Source organism: Onychomys torridus, chromosome 8, assembly GCF_903995425.1.
Source record: "Onychomys torridus chromosome 8, mOncTor1.1, whole genome shotgun sequence".
In the NCBI taxonomy this organism is placed as follows: domain Eukaryota; kingdom Metazoa; phylum Chordata; class Mammalia; order Rodentia; family Cricetidae; genus Onychomys; species Onychomys torridus.
The window spans coordinates 69,437,758-69,452,084 of NC_050450.1; the positions used below are offsets into that span (position 1 = coordinate 69,437,758).

Below are 14,327 nucleotides of genomic sequence, written 5' to 3' on the forward strand. Positions count from 1 at the left end.
AACAGCTCTGATTTGTCTTTGTGGGTGGATCCAGACATACCTAGATTCCTCAAGGTGAAATATGAGCATGCTTATTATGCTTCAGCATCTTTTATGCTTCACCACAACAGAAATGGCAATTGCCATTCACTAACTGCATTCCAACTAAGCATCGGTTGGCTAAGCACCATCTCAATGCCCAGAGGAGACAGATAGGGCCATGTTGGAGCTGCAAAACCAAGTTTTAGAGAAAGTATACAGCCTCTCAAAATCACACAGCTCACAGGAGGGAGAGCTGGAGTTCATAGGCAGATGTGGGTATTTTTGGACACCTATGCATCCTGGTCCAACCTCTAAGCCACTAGAACAAGCCTGAGAACTGGAGTGATCAGGGGCATTGTTGACTGTGTTTCTAACCAGGTGTCAGTCATGAGAGATCACAAACACAAGTGCATGTGCACACATGTCAACACACACAGCACATGTATTGTCCCCCTTTGTTTGTATTTATTGGAGTTTTCTGAACTAGACCTGAGTGGAAAGTGAAAAATCACCTCCAAGTCAACATTATTAATGCTGTGTGGAAGATCATCCATTTCTGAGCACTTAAGTTGATGGATTTTCTTGCGTCTCTTGCATGTATGAATGTAGGTGGTTACAAAAGGCAACAGAGGTTCTGGTCTGAGCAGCATGGATTGGTATGGGTTGCAGATATGAAAAGTTTGGATGGCCCAGTGAGGATGTTACTCAGGTTGGAAGAGCCTCCAGGATCTGATGACCATCTCACTCTGGACACTGACTTTCATGAGAAGAATGTGTTAAACTGACTTTTTCAGAAATACACGGACCATCTTGTTTTTTCTGAGCCCTTTGGCTTCTCTAACTGTACAGGTGGAAGGTAGCTGGTCTCCAAGGCGATGCTGAGACTGCTGACCTGGGGATAATTAGGTGAGGAAGCCCCTCCACCCCACCTGTGGTCTGTGCAATGACACCATCTGCTGGCTTCTGATATTACGTGGGTTCCCAGGATCTTATCCAGTGATTTACTTTCTCTTTTCCTTTAAACAGGCTGTGGAAAGCAGCTGCAGATTTTTCTAATGCAAGTTTTCCAAAAATCATTTCCATCAAATTGTTAATGGTCCTATTAATAGGACCTCCGGGGCCTGGAGGCCATGCCCATGGAGACCACATCCACCAGCTGAGAGAGCCTCACAACTGCCAAAAAGACTCAGATGACCATTTCAGAAGTGGCTCTGGGTTGCCAGGCATCTCCGAGCAGGAATTTTCTGCCTAAGAAGGTCATGTCAGGGGACATTGCTCTTCTGCTCTACCATCCCTCCCACAACTGCCACCTCCCAAAATGCAATTCTCAAACATGACTGGACCATCCTCATTTCCCTCATAGACTGAATTCTTCCATGTATTTCCTCAAGTCCCTTACACTCCTCTAAGAGCTCTTTACTTCCCTTGTCCCAAATCTTTGTACCCTCGAACGTCATGCAGGCTTTGTCAACCCAGGTGTCCTCTAACTTCCGCTATTCCCTGTTCTTGCACCCCAATTTCTTCTTTTCTAACTTAATGACTTCCAGCCTGTCATCAGGTCTTTGCTCCAGTGCCACTTCCTCCAGAAAGCTCCCATGACCATTCCCCACCCACCCCACTTGACAGGCATGACAAATAACATTCATTTGAGTTATCCTCAACTTCCAAGTTTTAGAAGAATGCTCAACATGGAGTGATGCATCTCACCAGAACAATGAGTGCAAAAGTGTCGGGGTCAATTGGATCAGCCTTCACTCAGATCGTCTCAGACATATGCCAGTGTGCATAGCCAACAGCCAAAGGAAGCACAGCAGAACACTGGTGACTTGACCATGGGCGTCGGGGTGGGGTGGGGGGTCCTACAGGTGACTCTTATGCCCTTCCCTTTGTTTATAGATTATCTACATTTTCACAATAAACTGGATTACTTTAGTTAATAAGACATATAATTAATATTTAAAAAAGAAATGTTTGTGAGGAATATGGGGTGCATGGGTAAAGAAACCAGAAAGAAAGGGCTTTGTCAATGTGCTGATGGAGGGATCTATGGCATTTCAGACTGATTCAAAATGCATAAACAGGGCCTGGTATAGTGGGGCACTCTTGGATTTCCAGCATTTGGAAGGCTGAGGCAGGAGGATTGCTGAGAGTTAGAAGTCAGCTTGAACTACAGAACAAGACCACATCTCAAAAAAAAAAAAAAAAAAAAAAGAATACTCGCATAGATATATGCATATACACCAGGAAGACTCTACAGACTCTATTTTCATACTGGGTTGATGACATCAGTTGCCTTGAAGTACAGGAGGAGCTGGTGGGCAAAGGCAGCAGGTAATTCACTTGCTTTATTTTATATTTATATTTATATTATAAATCTGTATCCCGTGAGTCTAAATCATTGCTATCATTTATAAACGTTTATTTGCATATGTGTGTGTGTGCGCGCGCGCGTGCGTGTGTGTGTGTGTGTGTGTGTGTGTGTGTGTGTGTGTGTCTGCATGCACACATGTACCCACAGAGGCTAGACAAGGGCATCAAATTAGCTGCAGTTCCTGTCTCAGTAATGAGCGACAGTGTGAGTGTGAGAACAGAACTCAGGTTCTCTGCAAGCGCAGCAAGCTCTCTTAACTACTGAGCCATCCTCCAGCCCTATAATTAAAAACAAAACTATAGCACAGAAGACTTTAAATAGTCGAATCAACTATACTATAATTAATAATATAAGATTTCAAGTAAACCACAATGTTAACCCCAAATTTGATTTTCCAGCTGCTTTATTAGAATAATTGGTTAACACTTTTAAATTGGAAAGTTTTTTAAATATAGAGAAAAGCTACATGGATGCTTTGAAGACTGGCACAAAGAACATGGATACGCTTTTCATTCACAGTTACCTCTTATTAGTATTCAGCCCCACCTGATTCTGCCCAGTGATATTTAGTTCATACTAGGAAAAAGGTATTTTAGTTTTATGTATCACTGTTCATATCTCCACTGGTTTCAGTGACATTTAAAAAAGTATGCACATACTATTTCCTTTCTTTGTTTTAAAAATCATTTTTATTACAGTTATTTACTTATTCGTGTGAGTGTGTGGTGCACGCTTGTGCCACAGAGTAGGAGTGGAGGTCAGAGGACAACATGGGGGATTTGGCATTTTACCAGTGCATAGCTTTGTTTTTTGACAGGGTCTCATGTAGCCTAGGCTGGCCTCAAATTCACTGTGTAGCCATGGATGACCTCTTGCTCCTAAATTTTGGGATTACAGGTGTGTGCCACCTCACCCAACAAACACACATTAATTCCTAAGCTCTAGGCATGCAGGTATACAAAAATGCCACATGGACAGGGCTATTCTTTGCAGCATTATCTGTAAAATAAAAACCTGAATATTCACAAAGAGTCTGGTCATGGGGATTGGTAAAATAAATGGCAGTAAATCTATAAAATGGCTTGTTATAGGGCAGTAAAGGATAAAGAGATGAATCTGTGTGAGGTGATATGAAAATATGTCTGAGGCACATTAAATAAAAATATAGAATAAAATGTGCAGACTATGAGCTGAGTGTGCAAAGGAAGACAGGTGTATGCTAGAGGGCTATGAGAAACTGCAGATGTACTTCTAGCAAGAAGGCTGGGGTCTTTTCTTTCTATATACTTGTAACTGTACACATCTTTACACCATTCATACTTAAGTATTCTGTCTTTACACTTCTCATGTTTAAGTATCATTTACATGATAATAAAACAATAAACTGATGTAAAAAAACAAAATGTAGAAGTTTGACATAGCTCCATGGTAGAGTGCCTGCCTAGCATGTGTAGGGCCATAGGTTCTAATCCTAGCACAGAAAAAAAAAAAAGAAAGAAAAAGAAAAGAAAAGAAAAAATGTAAGAGGAAGGTGCATCCCCCAGCCTCAGCCCCAGCTCCAGCCCCTGAGAATCCTTTGTGGCTTTGGGACAAGAAAAGAGTGGGGCCAGTCCTCAGGCTTTGCAGGTGGCATGGATAGCAGACTCCAGCTCCTCTCCCAGGCCTCTGCAGAGAAGCAGTTCTCCGCACAGTGATTTGGATGCAGAGATGGTGGACTTGGCCCAATCCAGCCGACAGGTGTGCTTCCTATGATCACATTACTGAGTGCTCTAGGAAAACCACGAAGGAACTTCACATGAAAAATTCATTCACAAGGCTCTGGATTCCAGGCTAAAAAAGAAATCCAGGCTCCTGGCTTATCGAGAGACATCTGGCAAAGTAGGGCTGCCTTTGTGAGCACCGTGGTGCTCAGTAGCCAGGTGGGTGATGCGTTCAGCAGGTGTGTACCCTGTGCAGGCTGAGCCACCTGCCTCTTGCAGTTGAGAACTTTGCAGCCCTCTGCTTGGATGTCATCTGAGTGCCACATGTGGGGGAGTTGAACACCTCTCTCTTCATTCTCTCATTCCAATAGTACATCCCATGGGAGCCCATGCAAGCGTACTCTAAGGACCTCTACAACAATAGGATGAGGGCTGAAAACTCCGACTTTTAGTCTACAGATGCAAAGGCTGTAGCTCAAACAGGAGACATCACTTTACCATGATCACACAGCAAATGAGTCTCAGGAGTAGGATAAGAACACAGAACACCAAACTCCTGCCCCAGTGTCATTTGCCACTCTAGGCTGTGTCCCATAGACTAGGTGACAGGACAGCCACCACCTCCTGAGTGAGGCGGATATAGTGGCACTGAGAATACAGAGGAAACAGAAACAATACCAATGCCAGCCACAGCTCACATGTCTCAGGATGTGTTAGAGGGTTAAGACTAGATGTATAGCTTTCAATAGTGGCTTTAGTCCTTAGGGTTGAGTGTTTGTCTCTTTGTTTCTTTGCTTAAGTGGATACTATAACAACAGCATCTCCATCGGAGGATTGTTTTGAAGATCAAGTGAATTAATATGGGCAAAGTGCTTAATCTATGTCTGGCACTTACTACGTGTTCATTAAATGTAAGTGCCTGTGAGTCCACTTGGCAGGAGCGACGCTAAGTGTCTTGTACACTTTATCTCAGTCAATCCTCTCAGCCAGAATGCCTTAAGTACCTTCCTTTCACACAGCCAGAGCGTCCATTCCCTTGGTAACTCTTTACAGAGGTACCTGGTGCTGTCCGTGGTTCTGAGGACAGTGTATGAAACACAGGAGGCAGGCACTTGCACCTTTATAAGAATGCATCCTAACTGGGTGGAGAGTGGATAGTGAGTGGGGAGTGGTGCTTGCTGGGTAGAAAATAGCACAAAGTAGGGCTGAGGAAGAGCACTTTCCTGGCAGGATGGTGTCAGAGGAAGCACAACCAGGGCAGAGGTCTGCAGGGAGGGCAGGAGGGAGCTTGCAAGTGCAAACAAGGGTTGCAGTCCGGGCAGAAGAAATGGGAAGTGTGGAGAGTCTGAAGTAGAAGCAAGAGGCTGATAGGCTGCTCTGTGTATCTGAGGGAACAGACGGAGTGCTTTGTGGTTGGAGCTATGAGCAAGGGAGGCAGGCTCGTTCCAGGGTGAGGAGAAAGCCAAAGATCAACCATGCTATGCTTTCAGCTTGCTCAAAGATGTTCAGTAACTTTCCTGAGGTGGCTCAGCTGCAAAGTGGTAGAATCAGAGACTTGAACCCAAGATCACCTGGCTTCAAGGAATGCTCTGTTAACCGATAGCATGTAGTGGCTTGAACATGAATAACCAGTCTAAACAGTGTTGGTCTAGCGAGCTACCACTGCTCCAACTCTCTCCTTAGAAACTGGGCACATTGCTAAGGACTGATGCAGCAGTGAGTGAGTGAGTAAGTGTATGTGTGTGTGTGTGTGTGTGTGTGTGTGTGTGTGTGTGTGTATCTGTGTGTATGTCTAAGTCTCTCTGTGTGTGTTTTGTGTGTGTGGATATATCTCTCTCTGTCTCTCTCTGTGTGTGTTTTGTGTGTGTGGATATATCTCTCTCTGTCTCTCTGTGTGTGTGTTTTGTGTGTGTGGATGTATCTCTCTCTGTCTCTCTCTGTGTGTATCTGTGTCTGTATGTATGTATCTGTGTGACGTCTCAGTCTTCGTGTGTGTGTGTGTGTGTGTGTGTGTGTGTGTGTAGGGACAGGAAGTAGAGCAGAATGGGAGGGCTCCTTTCTTTCCAGACACAGTCATTTCGACTTTAGCAGGTTCAGTCATCTACTCTTGGTGATAGTGAGGGATTGGGGTTTATATGACAAATGGTATTTGTTCCAAACCTGTCACCTCTTGGGGGACCTCAGAGATGACAGTTTTAAAACACCAGAAGCACTTAAAAATAAAAATTTCATACTTCTAGATGCTGCATCCTCTTTGGTGGTGATCTATGGGGCCTCCATTACTGGAGGCATTATCTTCTTAGGGATATATGGCACTGTTACAATTCATCCCATCCATCTGCAAAACCAGGGTCATAAAACTCATAAGAAAATCCCGCAAACGTATGTATTATACATGTGTAGATATCATTGCCTGACATTTCACGGGCAGTAACCACTTGGTTCAGAAGTCTCAAGCCCAAAGCAGTTCCAACCCCTCAATCCCCAAATGCAGAAATGGAAGACAAGATGAGGTGCATACATGGCAGCAGATTCCATGGCTGAGCAGTACAGTAAGCAACCATCTCTGTCTTGTGTCCGAAGAGGACAAAGACACCAAACAGCAACATTTTAGTGGAAAGAGGAAAGAATGGCAGCCTGAAAACTTGACTATTTCTCCTGGCTAGATGACCCTCTGGCACCTAGTAAATGTCATGCATAGAGCTGAATTAGGCTCAATCCTCCTTTTAGGTCTGTTTCTTTTGATTTATGTGAAAATGAATCTCCTAGGAATCCATTGTGTTAGCCAGGGTTTTTATTGCTGTGAAAAGACACCATGGCCATGGTAAGTAACTCTTATAAAGAAAACATTGAATTGGGATGGCTCGCTTACAGTTCAGAGGTTCAGTCCATTATCATCATGATGGGGAGCATGGCAGCATGCAGGCAGACATGGTGCTGGAGTAGGCGAAAGTCCTACATCTTGCAGGCAACAGGAAGTCAAACTGTCTGTCACACTGAGGGAAGCTGGAGCAAAAGAGACCTCGAAGCCCGCCCCCACAGAGACACACTTCCTCCAACAAGGCCACACCCACTCCAACAAAGTCACACCTTCTAATAGTGCCACTCCCTATGAGGTTGTAGGGGCCAGTTACATTCAAACCACCACAACCACTGACATTGGGAGTGCACTCCAGAGTTTCTGATTTGAATTTCTAAAAAGCTTTAAACTGAGGCCAGTACTATCACATGGATCCTGCTTTGAGCCGTTCATTTCCAGGTAACTTTGGAGATCTCATGTAAAAGTTGCAGGGGAAAACTGATCTGCCACTGAACACAGAAAGACAACTGTACGTCTCTACCCACACAACCTGGTCTTCTGGACACCGGGCCCGGATGTCCCTCCATCGGGCTGTATCATCTGTCTCTTGGCTTCATCCCCAAGTATCTTCTAACTCTTGGAGCAGCTACAGTGAAGACAGGCTACAAGGATAATGCCTAGACCCCATGGACTGTTGTATGTCAAGTCTGCAGAACTGGTTGGAACACTTGGCAGAGACTGTTCTGAGCATCCCAAACCCCTGTGAAGGTCAGAAGGAATCATCTAGTGAGGGAAAACGATGTGATGGTGATGGGCTGAGCCCATCACTGCCAACATCAATACAATAGGTGGTGACCACTATGAGACTGAAGAGTATAAGTCTGTGTTGCCTATTCTATTAGCCAGCTTAGATGACTTACAGAGTTACTGCCTGGGCCTCGGCAGCAAACCAGATTCCAGACATGCCTGTCTCTCTCCATCCCACTGCCGCCTCTGTGCCTGCTTCCTCTGGGACATCCCAGTCCATCCCCTGCAGGACTTCCTCACCCCTACCTATCCCTGGCAGGGCCTATGCTTCCTCTGCATGCAAATGAGCCTGGGTCTACTCAAGACTGGCCTCCTGCTGCCACCAACATGATTACAAAGAGGGTTTCTTGCCACTAGATTGCTCTTCCATGGGAACTGCCTAGTCAGAACCCTTTTAATTCTCCCTGACAAACATTTTTATTTCACTCCTTACTTCTCTGTGCTGACTTCAGAACCTTGGTACTTGGTTTGACTGTAGACTTAGACATAAACATGCCAATATGCCTACCCTAACCAAAGGACCACTTACAAGGAGTAAAAATAAAAATTAAAAAAAATTAAAAACAAACAAACAAACACGTGTGATCCAAATAGAATCCTGGCCTCTATCACTAATTTCAGTGATACGGTCCCTGACATTACATTCTCTAAACCAACTCTTGGTGTACCTTTCACCAGAATGATGACTGAGATTACCACACGCCCTCTGGAGTAAGACGGAACCTTAGGGAAGAACTGGTCCTCTGTCTTCACACATCTCCTAAACCACAGCATCATTAATCCTAACCTCCCTGGGGTTTACTAACAGTCCTCTCGTTGCTACTGTGTGTTGGTGCTGGGTACTTGGTCCCCATCCTCAGGGAGTTCCCAGATTAATGGGGGAAACCTTGAGGAAATGGGCAGCAAGCTTTTCCACAAACCTCTGGTGACCAGTGGAAAGTCAGTTAACATGCAAAAAGCATCCATGTGTCCTGCAAGAGAGTTCCCACATGAGTCAGGGTGACTCTTGCACTCAGTTTACTATAATAATCCTACCAGCTACAGGGCAGGCAGCAGGACCATGTCCAACCACTTTACACATGGCAGCTCATATGGTAATCCAGTCCTAGGAGGTAAGTACAGCCATTCCTTCAGCACCAGGGGACTGGTTGCAGAACACTCATGGACACAAACATCTGTGAGTTCTTAGGACCTTCATATAAAATGACGCAGTATTTGCCTGTAACCTCCACATACCCTCCTGCACACAGAATCATCACTTATAGTGTATGTCACAGGGTAGATGCTGGAAACAGCTGTTATAGTCTTTCAGTTAGGTAATTACAAAGGGAAGAAACACCTGTACATGCATTTTTTCCCCAAATATTTTTGACTTCCCACTAGTTGAATTTGTAGATATGGACCCTTAGATGGAGAAGTTCAACTACACTAAGATCATATAACCCACTAGCATTTGCATATGAGGAAACTGAGGCACAGACAAGTGACTTGCAAGGAGCAGATTCAGGGTTTGAACTGGGAAAGTGTACCTCATTGTCTGTGCTGTCCACACAATTATCCAAGTCACCGCTGGAGTGTAGGGGCTGGGGTATGCCACCATTCCAGACAGGCCTAGAGGAAGCCAGCTGGCTTGCTCAGACCCTCCGCAGAGTGTTGGTGGCCTTTCGTGGCCACTGGAGTGTGACTTTTGGGCTGGGAGATACAGTTGCCAGGCTGGGGCTCTCTCTAGAGCAATGTCTGGAGACAAAGAGTAATGAAAGGGAGTTGATGCATGACGAGGTTGTCAGGCTGGGGACTGAAGGTGATCCCTCAGAACAGTCAGCGATGGTCATGGACCCTGCAGATTCTGCTGAGCCACAGAAACCTTTGGAAACCTAGTGCCTGCTTTGCAGGACCTGACTTGGAGATACCTGCTGAGCCCTGGGCACTGGGTTAGTAAACCCACCTGTTCCAGAGTATCATGAGCTCACAGCTCCTCTTATCCAGTCTCAGTCCTGGTGCCCTTTCTTCTCTCCTCTTTTTCTGCAGGGGGGAGAGGAAGAGGAGGAGGGAACGTGTGAGTGAGAGAGAAAAGGAGAGAAGTGGGGAGAAAGGGAGGCAGGGGGAAGGAAGGGGGAAAGAGATAAGGAAATCTGGAAGAAAGGAGGAAAAGAAGAGGAGGGAGAAGAAGGCAAAACAAAAGGCAGGAAAGAATAAAGGATGGGGAAAGCGAGGGAAGGGGGAATAAAGAGAAGGAAGGAAGGAGGGAAGGGAGAGAGGGAGGGATAGTCCGGTTCCTCAATCTGTGGCTCAAGGCTCCCATAGCCTGAGCCTTAATCTGTTTCCAAGTTCACCTATGAAAACCTTCTAATGGGTTCTTTCTTCATGGAAAATACGTGTGTTTCCAGCATGAGGCGGACCCTCTGCTGGACTCAGGTTTAACAGCACTGAGCCCAGCCCATGGGACTGGCAGGCACTGAGCAAACAGAAGCCCAAACGACTTTCATTCCATCCGCACTGCACGGAGTGCTGTGAGGGAAAGCAAGAATGTGGTTCTGCAGGGGAACACAGGGTTACGGTAGGGTGAGCATGCCGAGCATGCACGTGCCAGGGCAGTGGAAGAGAAGGCCGCCAAGAGAGCTGCAGACCGGGAGGAAGGAGGGGGAACCACACTGTCTGGGGCTGGCAGGTGATGGCCAAGGAGGTGAGAAGATCACGAAGACATTCGCAGACGCTGCTGCTCTGTCAATGAGCCATTCTGAGGGGTAGGGTGGAAGCAGTTTCTTCATTAGCTGGACTCTCTGCTCCCTGAGGGAAGGGTGGCTGTTTGTTTGGTATTCACAGGGTGTTTCCAGGCTCAGGCGGAGGGCATGGTATTTATTTATTTATTTATTCGTATTCTCACCCCCTGGCTATGCAGTGCTACTCAGGTAACTCTATAGCAGCAGGTATGAATGGAGGTGTTTTCTCTTTTCAGTCCTTCACTGTCCCTCTGAGCCACACAGATAATGTGCTTCAGTGAGGAGCCTGGCTCCTGTGGTGGGCCAGGTCTCAGAGGCCCAGCTGCGACTGTAGGTTTTTTGATTAGGAATGAGTAGACACTTTTCTCTCAAGACCGTCTTTGGTGTAAATCCACCAACCGAAGCAGAGAGGCCCTGCTGCAGCTGAGCGGACAGTAGGGGCCAGAGCCCTGTCCATACACAGGCTGGGACCCGGGGCCCCTCCCAAAAGGCATAGTGGAGAATCTGCCCTGGACGTCCTGTGAGAATGCAGAGTGGGGCCTTCCCTCTCTGGTCCATGCTCCCTGGCCAGTGCTTGCTCTTGCCCTGCCAAGGCTCTGGTTCAGTGAAGGACTACATCGGAGACAAGTCCTGTCTCAGCAAGAGTAATGTGCTTGAAGGAGCAGGCTGCCACATGTCTGTGATGCAGCTCTGGATTGTGAACATGGGGCCTGCCCACTGTGGAGCCCTGGCCTTCCCTCTTCTGCTTCCAAAGGGTTTGTAAAGCACCTTGACGACTTCCTCTCCAGCTCATCATCTTCATGGAATGGAGAGAAGGGACCGGTGACCTCTAATAAAGGAGGCTGGGAAGGATAGGTGGAGAGGGGATGAAAGGTAGGAGTCACGCTGACCTGCCTCCTGGCAGCTGTGCTGCCTCAAGGAAATGATTCAACTACTCTGTGCCCATCTTTCTGCATCCATAACGTCCACTCTGTAATGGTACTGTGCCACCTGAAGGCAGTGATAGGCGTGGAATCAACCAACAAAAGCAGAACAGCCCCTGGCACACAGAAGGTGCTTCTATGGCAGCCCTTGCTGATCCCTGGGGACAAATGCCAGGATGCTATGAACCAAACACTTGCTCTGTGCTTAGCATGGAGGCTTCACTGACTCCTCCCAAAGACTGTATGAAGCAAGCACGGCTACACACATCCTATAGACAAGGAAACTCATGCCATGTAGACAGGTGACATAAGTCTCCCAGCCAGTGAAAGATGGAGATGATACCAAATGGAAGATACTTTGCTCTGATTCATTGTCACTATGACCAGGAGGAGGTGGTTTCCTTCTCTACACTTCTTGGCTCCCACCTATTGTCCCTGGGGTCTGTTTCCCAGCACAGTTGCAGACCAGGAGTCAGGAGATGGGGGATTAGGCCCCAGTGTTTCCACCTAAAAACTTTGTGGCTTGATGTTAACTCACTTGTCTTCTTGGGGGCCTGGAGCTCTTCAATTAGAACATTGGTAGCAGGGTGATGCTGTTGCTAGCAGGCAATCTGGGCCAGCTTGGGCTAGAGGTTGGAATCTGCTTGGAAAGGTAACTGTTGGAAAATCAAGAGCCAGTTTTGTAGGAAAAACACTCTCTGCCCAGGTGCCAGTGCCAAGCATCAGCCTAGCTAAGAATGGGGTAGCAGCCTGTCATGTAGGGTCTGGCCCCTGGATGCTGGTCAATTTTCCTATACAGGATAGCGGGGTAAACAGGAGGAGCTGTGGGCTAAGTGGCCTGCAGTGCATTTCTTGACCTCTCTGGATCACTTGAGTCCAGTCCTGCCAGACTCCCATGATTCCCAGGTGTGCCATTACCTCTCAGAGCCCTTCTGCTCCAGCTGTGCACACTACCTGCCAAGTGCTTTTTCTGCCTTGCTTCAAGGTCCAATGTGTGGGCTGCCTCTTCTAGAAGCCTTCCTGGCTTTGTTACCATCCCGAGTTTCCCTCCATCCCTAGATATGTCTCATGAGGTGGCCAGTGTCTACACTTTTGTCTCTTCTGTACAGCAGGAACTTTGGGAGGAAGTTGCCATCCACTGTGCCCAGCCAGGCATGGGTAGAGAAGGGAGTCGAGAGAAGGAAGCATAGGTCATTCCTTTACATAGTCTATCTCTGTTTGTTTTCTGAGATAGAGTCTGACTATGTAGCCCAGGCTAGGTTAGAACTTATGATCCACCCCCTCGAGTACTGAGATTACAGGCACGGGGCCTCTGCTCCCAGCCACACATGAGAACTGTGTCCAGAGCCTATTGCCCCTCTGCTCAGCCACATCTTGAGCTTCCTGTCCCAGCTGCCCCTCCCTCACCTGGTCTGATGCCCCCTCTTCACATCCTTTGCCATGGCCACCACAGTCTTCTAACATATCCAGTCCCTCTCACCCAGAGTCCTTTGGAATGTTCTTCAAGGGAAGCTCCTGACATTTCAGAACTTTACTCCAAAGCTAAGAGGCCCTAAACATATCACTCAGGCAGGCATGCCTGTGCCCCATTCCATTTCAGGACAATATGTAGCACAAGTATGCGTGTGTGTGTGTGTGTGTGTGTGTGTGTGTGTGTGTGTGTATGCACACATGTGTGCACATGAATGGTGTGCATGTCTTCTCTTTTCTAGAACACAAGCCCCCTAGCCCATCCTCTTTCCCACAGCCACAGCACAGGGAGGCCCAATTTAGAGCAGGCTCCAGTGAATACCCGCCTTAGTTCCCTCCATAACATGTGTGTTGTGATGAGTAAGAAAAGCCAAACTCTCAAAAAATATCTATTAAAGAGAAAGTTGACTTCTGGATTGCATTCCAAAAGCAAAGGGGACTAGAGGATTTCTATTGTCTTCTTTTCTCTGGATGGGGCTTGGTGGGGTCAGGCACTGGCCCCCTGCAGCCCCATGGTCTCAGTAGTGACCCAGGTTTGAACACATCCTCCATCTGTACATCATGGCTTCCCTCTGAAAGCGGCTTCCCTGGCATCTGGAAGCAGATGCTAAGTGGATGAGTGCTACGATTAAACTGCCTTTTAATTATTCAATGTGATGTCAATGGCACGCATAGTTGTGACATTATAATGGACTCTGACTCCCTCGCAAATGTCGAGAAAGGCAGGGGCCCATTACCTTGTCAAAATGTTCGTTCCCTGTGACTTTATTGCCAGTACACCACCTGATTCTGCAAGCAGCCCTGAACAGAGGAGTATGGTGGGAGGGCGACGGGGTGGAGAGGAGCCAACTTGGAGTGATTTGGAGTGACAAGGATTTGGGTGACTCTCCAAAGACTTTGCAAATAGTCCACTCTGTAACAGTCACCAACTCTCAATGGAAACAACGTGTGAGGGAGGAATCAACCAACACTGCTGGCGACGGGGCTTACAGTGGGCACACACTTGGGCAAGGATGGAGCAACAAGGCAGAGAACACAATGGTGTCATTCCAGGAGGGTTTTAGTTCATTAACTGGACAACCACTGACTGAGGGCTTAATTTGCCAACCATGGCAGTTGGCTAGAATCTATTTAGTGAAGTAGAATACCTATCTGCCCCATAACATGCATCCTCATGTAAGCATGCACACACACACACACACACACACACACACACACACACACACACTCCAAGGCAAGGAGAATTTGTTTGGTTGGAAATAGTAAGAGCGAGATTCTAGGATTAGAATTGCCTGTAACTAGTGACGCAGCTTTGAATAAGTCAGTTCTTTGGTCCCAGTTGACTCAACCCTCAAGAACATTAGGCCTGAATCATTTCTAACACGTGATGAGACAGCTGGTGACACTGTGCCACACACGCACATGGAACCTTCATCAGCATGCACACAGTCGTCACTGGCTGACTCAACAATGTGTGAGGACAGTGGGGAATAGAAGCCAAGCTGGGAGAGGCTA

General features: G+C 47.0%; 1 protein-coding gene across 3 annotated transcripts in view; it reads right to left on the reverse strand.

Annotated features, from left to right (window-relative positions):
- Positions 1–14,327, reverse strand: part of Asic2 (acid sensing ion channel subunit 2) — a 1,075,866-nt gene that overhangs the window by 236,931 nt on the left and 824,608 nt on the right. The window lies entirely within an intron of this gene.